General features: G+C 43.1%; 1 long non-coding RNA gene across 1 annotated transcript; it reads left to right on the plus strand.

Moving 5' to 3' along the window:
- Positions 1 to 512: 512 nt before the first annotated feature.
- On the plus strand, positions 513 to 11,423 carry LOC110592543. Its single transcript, XR_002481111.1, has 3 exons — positions 513 to 568; positions 4,825 to 4,883; positions 11,387 to 11,423. It is a non-coding gene; the product is annotated as an uncharacterized LOC110592543 (long non-coding RNA).
- Positions 11,424 to 11,757: the final 334 nt, after the last annotated feature.

An 11,757-nucleotide genomic window follows, 5' to 3' on the forward strand; every position in this document is an offset into this window, starting at 1 on the left:
ACTGTGATTAGCAGACTCGGGGAGGAAAAAATGGAGCTGTATTTCTCCAGTTTGGGAAAGTAAGAACGAGACACCGTGCACGCAAAGTGCTCAGAACAGAGCCTGGAACTTAGGAAGCGCGGAATAAATGGTAGCCGAGGGTGGATGCTCTTAGCTTCTCTATATGTAAATAAGGGAATTGGCTAAGTTGATACATTCTCAGATTTTGGGTGACTCATTTTCCAGGCGCATGAGGAAACGTACGACAGTGGGAAGAAAGAGGACTGGCGACATTGCACCGAGGCCCCGATTTAGCACAGCAGGAACCTACCCAACCTGGCTCTGGAGGTGCCCAAAGAGCTGGGCTGATGGGGCGGGGAGCAGCCGTAGGGAGGAGCTTAGCCGTCTCCGCCCACAGCCCACCGCGTTCCTCATTGGTCCTGTGAGCTCTATGCTCGTAACGTCACACGCATGCGCCACAAGTGTGGGAAGGGGGCGTGGCCCGCTAAGAAGGAGGAGACAAGATGGCGACGGCCGTGGGGCGGCAGTGCTTGAGGTTGCTGCACGGGATCGAGCCGTGGCGGAGCAGGTATACTGTCTTGGGAGGCTGTCTCGGGGTGGGAGGCGGCCTGGGCCGAGCTGGAGTGCTGGGAGGGAAAAATCGTTTCTCTTTTGCGGGCTCCCTAAGGAGGGGTCGGGTGAAGACCGAGCCATCCACCTTCACGTAGAGCTCGGGAGCAGGTGCGACTGTCGGCGCGTAGGGAGGTCGGGATTTATTTAGGGTCTGGCCTAAGCGCTCTCGCTTTGCCCTTTCCAGCTAGGTGGAAGTGCAGAAGGGACCAAACAACAACAACAACAACAAAAATCCCAAACAAAACAGATGAAATAGGCTGCGTGCCCTCCGCTAGAGTCGAGGCTGGGCTGGACGCCCCTTTCGGGGTTTGTGTTTCTGGAACGGCAGTGAGATGTGGGAAGATCTTTGGACTGGAAGTCGGGGGCTTTCGTTTCAGAGTCTTGGTCTTTGAATCAAGAGGTTGGATTCGGTAATCTCAAATAGTCTATAAGGAATTAGGGTCTTGGTTATTCTGGGGACTGACTCCACCTCTTAGGTTCTTAGAATTGGAAGAGATCTGAGGGATCATCTAAATCCAGCTGATTTTCGAATTGGCGAAATTGAGGCCTTGAGTGGGAGAGGGACCTGCTCAGTTTTACCCAGCTAGTTAGTAGCAGAGTCAGGACCCTGACCTCTCTCTCTCATGCATGGACCCCATGAGGGCATTTATTATTCAGAAATAGCTTGGGAGCATTTGGACTCCTGGAAAATGGTTTAAAATGCTGGTAGCTATGACTCAGAGTTGGCTGCTTGTTGTCATTTCAAAGAGCGAGGGTTTGGGAGACGCACGGTGATTTTTGTTTTTCCGGCAGGGTTAATTTTTGGCAGCGTTAACCAAAACTTGCTCTGTGACCAGAGGTGGTGGTGACCTGTTATTGTAATTTGGGGAAGTAAAAGGACACTGGATTTGGACTGAGAGGGAATAGAAACTGATTGGCCTTACCATGAAAGCTTTACTCTCCTATCATTGACTATTCAGAAATGGTGTAGTTCTCTCAGGAGGGGGCTCTGCAATGTGGTAACTGTTGGGATTTGGGCTGGAGGGTCTCTGATTTGATATTAATACCAGCTGTGCTGTTTATGAGTCAGCCATAAATTCAGCAAACCTGTGTCATGAGTTAAAAAGACTAAAAAATGACACTCCAGATATTTTTTTAAAATGATGTGGAGGATGTACTCACTCACCATCATTAAAAAAAGGGTTGGAGGTGGGGAGTCATACTTTAGTATCAATGGAGATAAATGAGACTGGATTTAGGTGCAGTGGTTGGAAGGGATGAGGATTTGGGCACAATAAGAACTTTTAATTTTCAAAGGTATTATATATTGATACACACAAAAACCAAAAAGACAGCATTTTCTTAAGTTTTAAGTAAAGCATGTCTGAGACATATAGATGAAAGCCTCGTATTGCAGTTTTTCAGTAACTGGGTGATGTGTGGCAGGTGATAGAACAAAGAGAAAGCAACATCTTGGGTGATAATTAATGGCCACGTTTCCCAAACTTGTTTGATAAAATAGTAGGGTGGATGTTTTTTTTTTTTTTTTAAGATTTTATTTATTTATTTGAGACAGAGAGCATGAGAGGGGGGAGGGTCAGAGGGAGAAGCAGATTCCCCGCTGAGCAGGGAGCCCGATGCGGGACTCGATCCAGGGACTCCAGGATCATGACCTGAGCCGAAGGCAGTCGCTTAACCAACTGAGCCACCCAGGCGCCCAGTAGGGTGGATGTTTATTAGAAATTGAGATTCCCAGATATATCCCCAACTTGCTGCCAAATTCGGATTCAGTAGGTGTAGTAGCTTGGGGCTGCAAGTGCCTCAGATGATTCTTAGGTTCAGGTAAGTATGGACTGAGTACCTAGGTAGTGGTTGCTTATGCAAGACTTTCATTCAGAAATATTTATGATATTCCGGGGTGCCTGGGTGGCTCAGTTGTCGGCTCAGGTCATGATCCCAGGGTCCTGGGATCGAGCCTCACATCGTGCTCCCTGCTCGGCGGGAGGCCTGCTTCTCCTTCTCCCACTCCCCCTGCTTGTGTTCCCTCTCTTGCTGTCTCTCTCTCTGTCAAATAAATAAATAAAATCTTAAAAAAAAAATATTTATGATATTCCTACCACTGCAAACCACAGTGCCAGGAACCATGAGGGAAGGGAGGGAAGAGAGGAATTATAAGATACAGTATTTGGGGGCTCCTGGGTGGCTCAGTTGGTTAAGCGACTGCCTTCGGCTCAGGTCATGATCCTGGACTCTTTGGATCGAGTCCCGCATCGGGCTCCCTGCTCGGCAGGGAGTCTGCTTCTCCCTCTGACCCTCCCCTCTCTCATGTGCTCTCTCTCATTCTCTCTCAAATAAATAAATAAAATCTTAAAAAAAAAAAAAAAGATACAGTATTTGGAATAGGCTTTGTGTTAAAAGAACTTTGCAGTTTAGTAGAAGAGAGAGAAAACACTCAACACTAATACAAGATAGAATGTGGAATAAGGCCTTCAGAAGGTCTGCCAGTTTGTTTTTAGGAGAGCTTTCATAACTTCAGAAAGGAGAGATAGAAGGACTACAGTTAAAGCATCACCACCAGAGATGATGGTAAAGGATTTTATAACCATGACAATATGGGCACAGACTAATCAGCATGGACATTGGTCATAGACAATTTTTTTTTTTTTAAAGTAATCTTTACTCCCAACGTGGGGTATGAACTCACAACCCTGAGGTCACGAGTCACATGTTCCACTGACTGAGCCAGCCAGGTGCCCCTGGTCATAGACAATTGATAGAGCCATCCCAGTTTGTGCCACCTGAATATAAACTCTGTTACTTTACATATTTATTTATTTTTAAAGATTTTACCCATCCATTTGAGAGAGAGAGAGCAAGAGAGAGCACGAGCAGGGAGGAGAAGGGGAAGCAGGTTCCCCTCTGAGCAGGAAGCCTGACTCGGGGCTCGATCCCAGGACCCCAGGACCATGACCTGAGCTGAAGGCAGGTGCTTAACCAACTGAACCACCCAGGAGCCCCTGAACTCTGTTACTTTAAATAATGGTAATATGTAACTAGGTGCTGGTTTTTCAAGATTGTCTCAGGTAATCTTAATGAGGTAGATCCTGTTTTTACAGGTGGACAAATTGAGGCTTAGAATTAATTACGTTTCTAAAGTCACACTTTTGGTGAGTGGCAGTGAGCCCTACAATCAGACTTGTGTGCCCAGTCATGGGCTTTAATCACCTGTTTGCAGGATGCCTGCATGAGTCACCAGCTAGAAGAGACATCTGATTGAACTTATCCATTCATCCCTCTGGGCTTAATTTCACCATTGAGATTGGAGTTCATAGTTCATTGTGAAGGCAGACAGACCCCTATGTTCATCAAGGGATATGGGCAGTTGGGGCACCTGGCTGGCTCAGATGGTTAAGCGTCTGCCTTCAGGTCAGGTCTCATCCCAGGGTCCTAGGATCGAGCCCCGCATCAGGCTCCTTGCTCAGCGAGGAGCCTGCTTCTCCCTCTCCCACTCCCCCTGCTTGTGTTCCCTCTCTCGCTGTGTCTCTCTCTGTCAAATAAATAAATAAAATCTAAAAAAAAAAGGGATATGGACAGTAAACAAATAGGTAGAGGTATATATATATGTGTGTGTATATATACACACACATACACTTATATACACACACACATATATATGTATATATGTAATCTGTTCATTCCAGGTAGCCAGAAGTGCTATAAAAAAAAAATAAAGGCAAGTAATCAAAGGGTTAGTGCTTGATAGGGGCAATGGTAGTCAGGAAGGCCAAACTCAGGAGGAAACCTTTTCACAGAGAACTAATGAGGGAGTGAGTCACATAGAAGGGTGTGCCCAGTAGAACAAACAGCAAATGCAAGGATGTGGGAAGAGGCAAAGTTGTGGGTACTAGGAGTGGCAACAGGAATGAGTAAGGAGGAGATGGAAAACAGCAGGATATCTGAGAATCCAGCAAGGACCAAGTACATGGGGTCTGGTTTTATTTTCTGTTTTGAAAAGATCACTCTGGGGGGCGCCTGGGTGGCTCAGTTGTCTGAGCAACTGCCTTCGGCTCAGGTCATGATCCTGGAGTCCCAGGATCAAGTCCTGCATCAGGCTTCCTGCTCAGAGGGGAGTCTGCTTCTTCCTCTGACTCTCCCCCCTCTCATGCTCTCTCTCTCTCAAATAAATAAAATAAAATCTTGAAAAGATCACTCTGGTTGTTTTGCGGTGAATAGGATATAGAGGGCCAAGAATGAAAACTGGAGACTGGAGAACAGGCCTTCACAGTCATCTGGTAAGAGAATCAGTTGTCTTGGGCTTGGGTGTGAGTGGTGGTGGCAGTGAGAAATAAAGATACACACACACACACACATATACACATTTTAAGTTTATTTTTTTGGTATTCTCTACACTCAGCATGGGTCTTCAACTCACGACCCCGAAAACAAGTTGCATGCTCTTCCAGCTGAACCAGCCAGGTACCCCTACGCAGATAAAAATATATTTCAAAGGAAGTTTTCCTGTCTTGGCAGTGGACTGAATATGGATAGTGAGAAAGAAAGGACTTCTGTAAGAATGAATCTTAGGGTTTTGATTTGTGTAGCTTTGTGAAGGGTGATACCTTTTGCTGACATGGTGTATTATAGTAATGTTGCTGTGGTAACAGATAAACCCCAGGATCTCTGACTTAACACAGTAAGTTTATGTCTTGATCTTGTAAAGTCCCAGTGAGTGCTCCTGATCAGTGGGGCAACAGTAATTCAAAGATGCTCCTGCTGTCTTTAGCACATGACTTCCCAAGTTCTGCATTTTTGTCTGCAGCAAGCAGGCTGAAGGGGAAAGCCTGGAGGTGGATGCCTGGGAAACCTGAATGGTCTTCACATTGGTTAGAACAAAGTTCTGTGGTCACACCCTACTGCAGAGGAAGCTGGGAAACACCATGTTTTGGGTGTCCAGGGAGAAGAAGTAGATTTGATAAACACCTGACTACTCTCACCACAGATGGACACCTCTCGGGGGAGGAGCAGGTTGAAGGGGGGAGTTAGGAAGGGTTAGGAGTGAGGGAATCATCAGTATCTGGCTATTTAAAGACGTGACTAGGGGGATGGGTAAAATAGGTGATGGGGATTAAGCCATGCATTTGTTGTGATGCGCACCGAGTGATGTATGGAATGGTTGAATCACTATATTGTACACCTGAAACTATTATACTGTACATTATTAGATTTTTTTTTTTTTTTTTTAAAGATTTTATTTATTTTTCAACAGAGAGAGAGAGACAGCGAGAGAGGGAACACAAGCAGGGGGGAGTGGGAGGGGGAGAAGCAGGCTTCCCGCTGAGCAGGGAGCCCGATGTGGGACTCGATCCCAGGACCCTGGGATCATGACCTGAGCCGAAGGCAGACGCTTAACGACTGAGCCACCCAGGCGCCCTATACTGTACATTATTAATTAAAAAAAAAAATAAAGGCAGGGGACTGGATGAGCAACTCTAGGAAGGAGTGTAAACAGAGAGGAGATCTGAACATTGGGCATGGCAACAGTTTGAAGTTAGGGAGAGACCAGAGAGGTAGGAGGAAAATCAGGGTCCCAGAAGCCATGTGAGAGATGTGGTTCAGGAAGGAGAAAGGATGACAAGATCAAGAGGTACAAACTTCTAGTTATAAAGTAAATAAGTCATGGGGATGTATAGTTAATAATATTGTATGGCATACTTGAAAGTTGCTAAGAGAGTCCATCTTAAAAGTTCTCATCACAAGAAAAAAAGTTTTGTAGCTGTATGGCGACATATGTTAACTAGACTTACTGTGGTGCTCATTTTGCAATATATATAAATATTGACTCGTGTTGTACGCTTGAGACTAACAATGTTATATGTCAGTCATACCTCAATAAAAAAAGAAAAAGGGATCAGTTATGGCAGATGCTGCTGTGAGAGGTCAAATAATATGAGACCCAAGAAACATGCATTGGTGTTGGCAACACGGAGGTTGTTGGTGACCTTGACAAGAGGTGACAGGATAGGAACAAAAGCCTGGTTCAACAGGATTAAGAGAGGGTGGGAAGTGAGGAAGTAGTGACAGTGAACCTAGCTCTTTTTTTGTTGTTGTTAAGTTTTTATTTTTTTTAAAGATTTTATTTATTTGAGAGAGAGAACGTGTGCGAGCCAGGAGAGGGGCAGAGAAGCAGACCCCCACTGCGCAGGGAGCAGACATGGGACTCTATCCCAGGACTCTAGGATCGTGACCTAAGCCAAAGGCAGATGGTTAACTGACTGAGCCACCCAGGCGCCCTTTTTTAAGTTTTTATTTTTTATTTTTATTTTTTTTAAGTTTTTATTTTAAGTCCAGTTAGTTAACATACAGTGTTATATTAGTTTCAGATGTACAATATAATGATTCAGCAGTTTCATACAACACATGATGCTCATCACAAGTGCACTCCTTAATCCCCATCACCTATTTAACTCATCCCTCTACCCTCCTCCCCTCTGGTGACTATCCATTTGTTCATTGTAGTTATAAAGAGTCTGTTTCTTGGTTTGTCTCTCTTTTTTTCTTTTTTTGCCCTCTGCTCTTTTGTTTCTTAAATTCCACATTTGAGTGAAATAATTTGTTGTCTTTTTCTGACCTATTTCGCTTAGCATTATACTCTGTAGCTCCATCCATGTCATTGCAAATGGCAAGATTTCATTCTTTTTTTATAGCTAAATAATATTCCATTATATATATGTGTGTATGTATATGTGTGTGTTGTGGGTATATATACATACATATATATACACACATACCACATCTTCTTTAACCATTCATCAGATGGATACTTGGGCTGCTTCCATATCTTGGCCATTGTAAATAATCCTGCTATAAACACGGGTACATATATTCCTTTGAATTAGTGTTTTTTATTTTTTGGGTAAATATCCAGTAGTGTGATTACTGGATCATAAGTTCTATTTTTAACTTTTTGAGGAACCTCCATACTGTTTTCCACAGTGGCTGCACCAGTTTGCATTCCCACCAACAGTGCAAGAGGGTTCCTTTTTCTTTTTACAACCTTGTCAACACCTGTTGTTTCTTGTGTTGATTTTAGCCATTCTGATGGGTATGAGGTGATACTGCATTGTAGTTTTGATTTGCATTTCCTGATGACAAATGATGAGCACCTTTTCATACGAATGTTGGCCATCTGGATGTCTTCTTTAGGGAAATGTCTGCTCATGTCTTCTGCCCATTTTTTATTTGGATTATTTGTTATTTGGGTATTGAGTTTTATAAGTTCTTTATATATTTTGGATACTAACCCTTTATTGGATATATCATTTGCAAATATCTTCTCCCATTCCATAGGTTTCCTTTTAGTTTTGTTGACTGTTTCCTTCATTGTGCAGAAGCTTTTTATTTCTTTTTTTTTTTTTTAAAGATTTCATTTATTTATTTGAGAGAGAGAAAGAGAGAGAGCACAAGAAGGGGGAGTGGGTGAGGGAGAAGCAGACTCCCCACTGAGCAGGGAGCCCGATGTGGGACTCGATCCCGGGACTCCAGGATCATGACCTGAGCCGAAGGCAGTCGCTTAACCAACTGAGCCACCCAGGCACCCCAGAAGCTTTTTATTTTGATGTAGTCCCAGTAGTTTATTTTTGCTTTTGACCTATCTAGAACAAAGTTGCTACAGCTGATGTCAGAGAAATTACCGCCTATGTTCTCTTCTAGGATTTTTATGGTTGAGAGTGAACCTAGCTCTTTTTAAGAGTTTGTTATGAAGGAGAGAAGAAAAGTGGGGTGGAAGCTAGAGAAGGATACATGGTGGACAGTGTTTATGTAAGATTGGAGAAAGTACAGGATTTATATGAAGATAGAAATGATCCAGTAATAAAAGACAAATTGGTGTAATGGTGCATTTGCTGGGCTTTTTTTTCAGGAGCTCGGGCTAAGGCGGCATACAAGGGAGCCAAGCTCTGTGTTCTGGGGCAGGGCTGTCAAGGGGGAAGACCCACATGCAAGAGAAACCACCTGAGTGCCGTGTGTCTGGTTCCAATGGATAGACAATTCTCCCTGATTCATACCTCCCCCAGCCAAGGGGGGGAGAAAAAAGCCTGACTCAGTAGTCTGCAAACATTCTTTTAGGTGGGGGGTTTAGCATTCATTCTGGAACACATAATACAGCAGTGTACAGAACACAACAATGTACTTTTAGTCAGTTTTTATACTTCTTGTTCTAATTCTGTTTGGAAAGCAGGGCTTGAGGCTTTCAGCTTTTGTAGTGGGAGTTTCTAGTCTAAGAGATGACCATTGTTCAGTGGGCTGAAAGAAATTCGTCTACTGAAACATTGCTCTTCTTTGTGTTAGTAGCTGAACATCTATCTCTCTGTCCTTCGTGGTGGTGATTATCACGGCCCCATACTTTTTCTGTGTACAGACCTGACTCGCCTACTGGAGAATCAGAGTCATCACATTAGCCAAATTAGCACCATGCTGTGAGGGTGTTTTAAGTCAGTTTCCAGTAAAAAAATGAAGGTGCCTAAATCTGATCATGTTTGCAGGATATCAATATAAGACATAACTACTAAATATCCATGAAAGTAAATGTTATCATAGGAAGGTCATACACGCAGTTCTGTTTTCCACAGAAGTGGCAATGTAGACAGTTTTATTTAATTATTGCTTCTATCCTAAAGAACTGCAGCAGAAAAAGAAGCACGTACTGACAAGGACATAGTTTCTTTACTTTAGATTTCAGGTTAAATTTTGGGGAAACTGATGTGCTATCTGAATTGAAAGGGAGATATTTGCTCTTTGGTTAGGGGAGATCCAATTTTTAACTAAAAGTTCATGAATGTTTTCCTTGCTGGCAGTCACTTATTGCCACTGGGAAATTGTCCAGTTTCCCTGGGTGAAGATGAAACAAAGAGAAGCAAACTGAATCAGAAATAATGTTTTCTTGGGCGCCTGGGTGGCTCAGTCGGTTAAGCGTCTGCCTTCGGCTCAGGTCATGATCCCAGGGTCCTGGGATCGAGTCGCGCATCGGGCTCCCTGCTCTGCGGGGAGTCTGCTTCTTCCTCTGCCCCTCCCCCCTCTCATGCTCTCTCTTTCATTCTCTCTCTCAAATAAATAAAAAATCTTTAAAAAAAAAAAAAAGAAATAATGTTTTCTTAGCCTGGAAAGCTGTGAAAGTTGTTGGTAATTTTTTTCTGAGAAGGCTTGAAACCCATTCACTCTGTCAAACTAGCTTGACAAAATAGCAAAGTTAGCCACAAAAGAGAATTCAAAAATTCTAAATTAAGTGAGCCTTCCAGACTTGAAGTATATTAGAATAGTTCCACGTGGTTTTTTTGTGTCATTTTTTTTCCAGGCTAGACATTTAAAATTTAAAGTTTCAGCTACCAGTATTAGAGTCTTTAATGAGTAGGGGTTAGATGTTTACAAGGCTGTGTACAGTTGTTCTTTTGTGGTATGGAAACATATGGCTTTGTGTAAGAGTGCTGAATTACTGCCTATTATAATTTTATGCTTAATTAAGAAAAAATAACTTTATTGTGAAATAGTTTCAGACTTACAGAAAAGTTATAAAAATAATAAAATTCCCAAATTCTGTTTACCCAGATTCCCCAAATGTTGATTGCATTTGCTTTACTCTTCTCCCTTCCTCTCCTTCTCCCCTCTTTATGTGTATGTGGGTGTATATATATATATATATATATTTTTTTTTTCCCTAGGACACTTGAGAGAAAGTTACAGATTTGACATTCCTTTACTATGAACTTCAGCCTTTTTCCTACAAGATCATTTTCTCACACAACCATAGTACAGTGGTCAAAACTAAGAAATTAACATTGATATAAGACTTATTGAATCTATACATTTTTGTATTCAAGTTTTGCCAGTTGATCCACATTTAAAAAAATTTTTTTTTTTAGATTTTATTTATTTATTTGACAGAGAGAGACACAGCGAGAGCAGGAACACAAGCAGGGGGGAGGGAGAGGGAGAAGCAGGCTTCCTGCCGAGCAGGGATCCTCAATCCCGGGACCCTGGGATCACGACCTGAGCTAAAGGCAGACACTTAACAACTGAGCCACCCAGGTGCGCCTAAAAAATTTTTTTAAAGATTTTATTTATTTGAGAGAGAGAGCCAGTGAGCAGGAGCAGGGGGAGGGGCAGAGGGAGAGGGAGAAACAGACTCCTTGCTGAGTGGGGAGCCTGACCCTGGGATCATGACATGAGTCAAAGTCAGCCACTTAACTGACTGAGCCACCCAGGGACCCCAACATTTTTTTTAAAGAATTTAAATAGATATATATTTTATTTATTTATTTGTCAGAGAGAGAGCACACAAGCAAGGGGAGCAGCAGGCTCGCTGCTGAGCAAGGGGCCCGATGTGGGACTCATACCAGGACCCTGGGATCATGACCTGAGCCGAAGGCAGACGCTTAACTGACTGAACCACCCAGGCATCCCTAAAGAATTTTTTTTTAAGATTTTATTTGAGGGAGAGCAAGAGAGAAAGAGGGAGCACAAGTGGGGGGAGGGGCAGAGGGAGAGGAACCCCTCCCCCACCTTGTGTGCGCTCTCTCTCTCTCTCTCAAATAAATAAATAAAATCTTAAAAATAATTTTAAGATAGGGGCGCCTGGGTAGCTCAGTCAGTTAAGCAGCTGACTCTTGATCTCAGCTCAGGTCTTGATCCTCAGGGTTGTGAGTTCAAGCCCCATGTTGGATTCCACGCTGGGCGTGGAGTCTACTTAAAAAAAAATTTTTTTTAAATAAATGTTTAACGGTTCATTTTTGCTTGATTATAGCCTCCTTCACTGTGAGAACACTGCTGTGAGCCACTTCCTACACTCCTTAAGGAAGCTGCCTGTCAGAGGCTTCTACACAAGTAAGTAGCAATTAGAAGTGACGCTGGCCTCTTTGTGCTTCAGTTTGCTATCAGTACACTGGGATAAACAGCTCCTATTTCATGGGGTTGTTAGTAGAATTAAATGACCTTATATCTGTGGGGTGCTTAGAATGTCTGGCATGTAGTTATCCCTGGAGCACATTGTTTTTACTGGCTGCCTAGTATTCTGTTGAATGACTACCATTTGGTGTCGGACATGTAAGTTGTTTCTAGGCTTTTTCTAGTATAGACATTTCTGTGGTAACACATCTTAGTGCAGCTTCAGGATAA

This window comes from Neomonachus schauinslandi, chromosome 14, assembly GCF_002201575.2.
Source record: "Neomonachus schauinslandi chromosome 14, ASM220157v2, whole genome shotgun sequence".
In the NCBI taxonomy this organism is placed as follows: domain Eukaryota; kingdom Metazoa; phylum Chordata; class Mammalia; order Carnivora; family Phocidae; genus Neomonachus; species Neomonachus schauinslandi.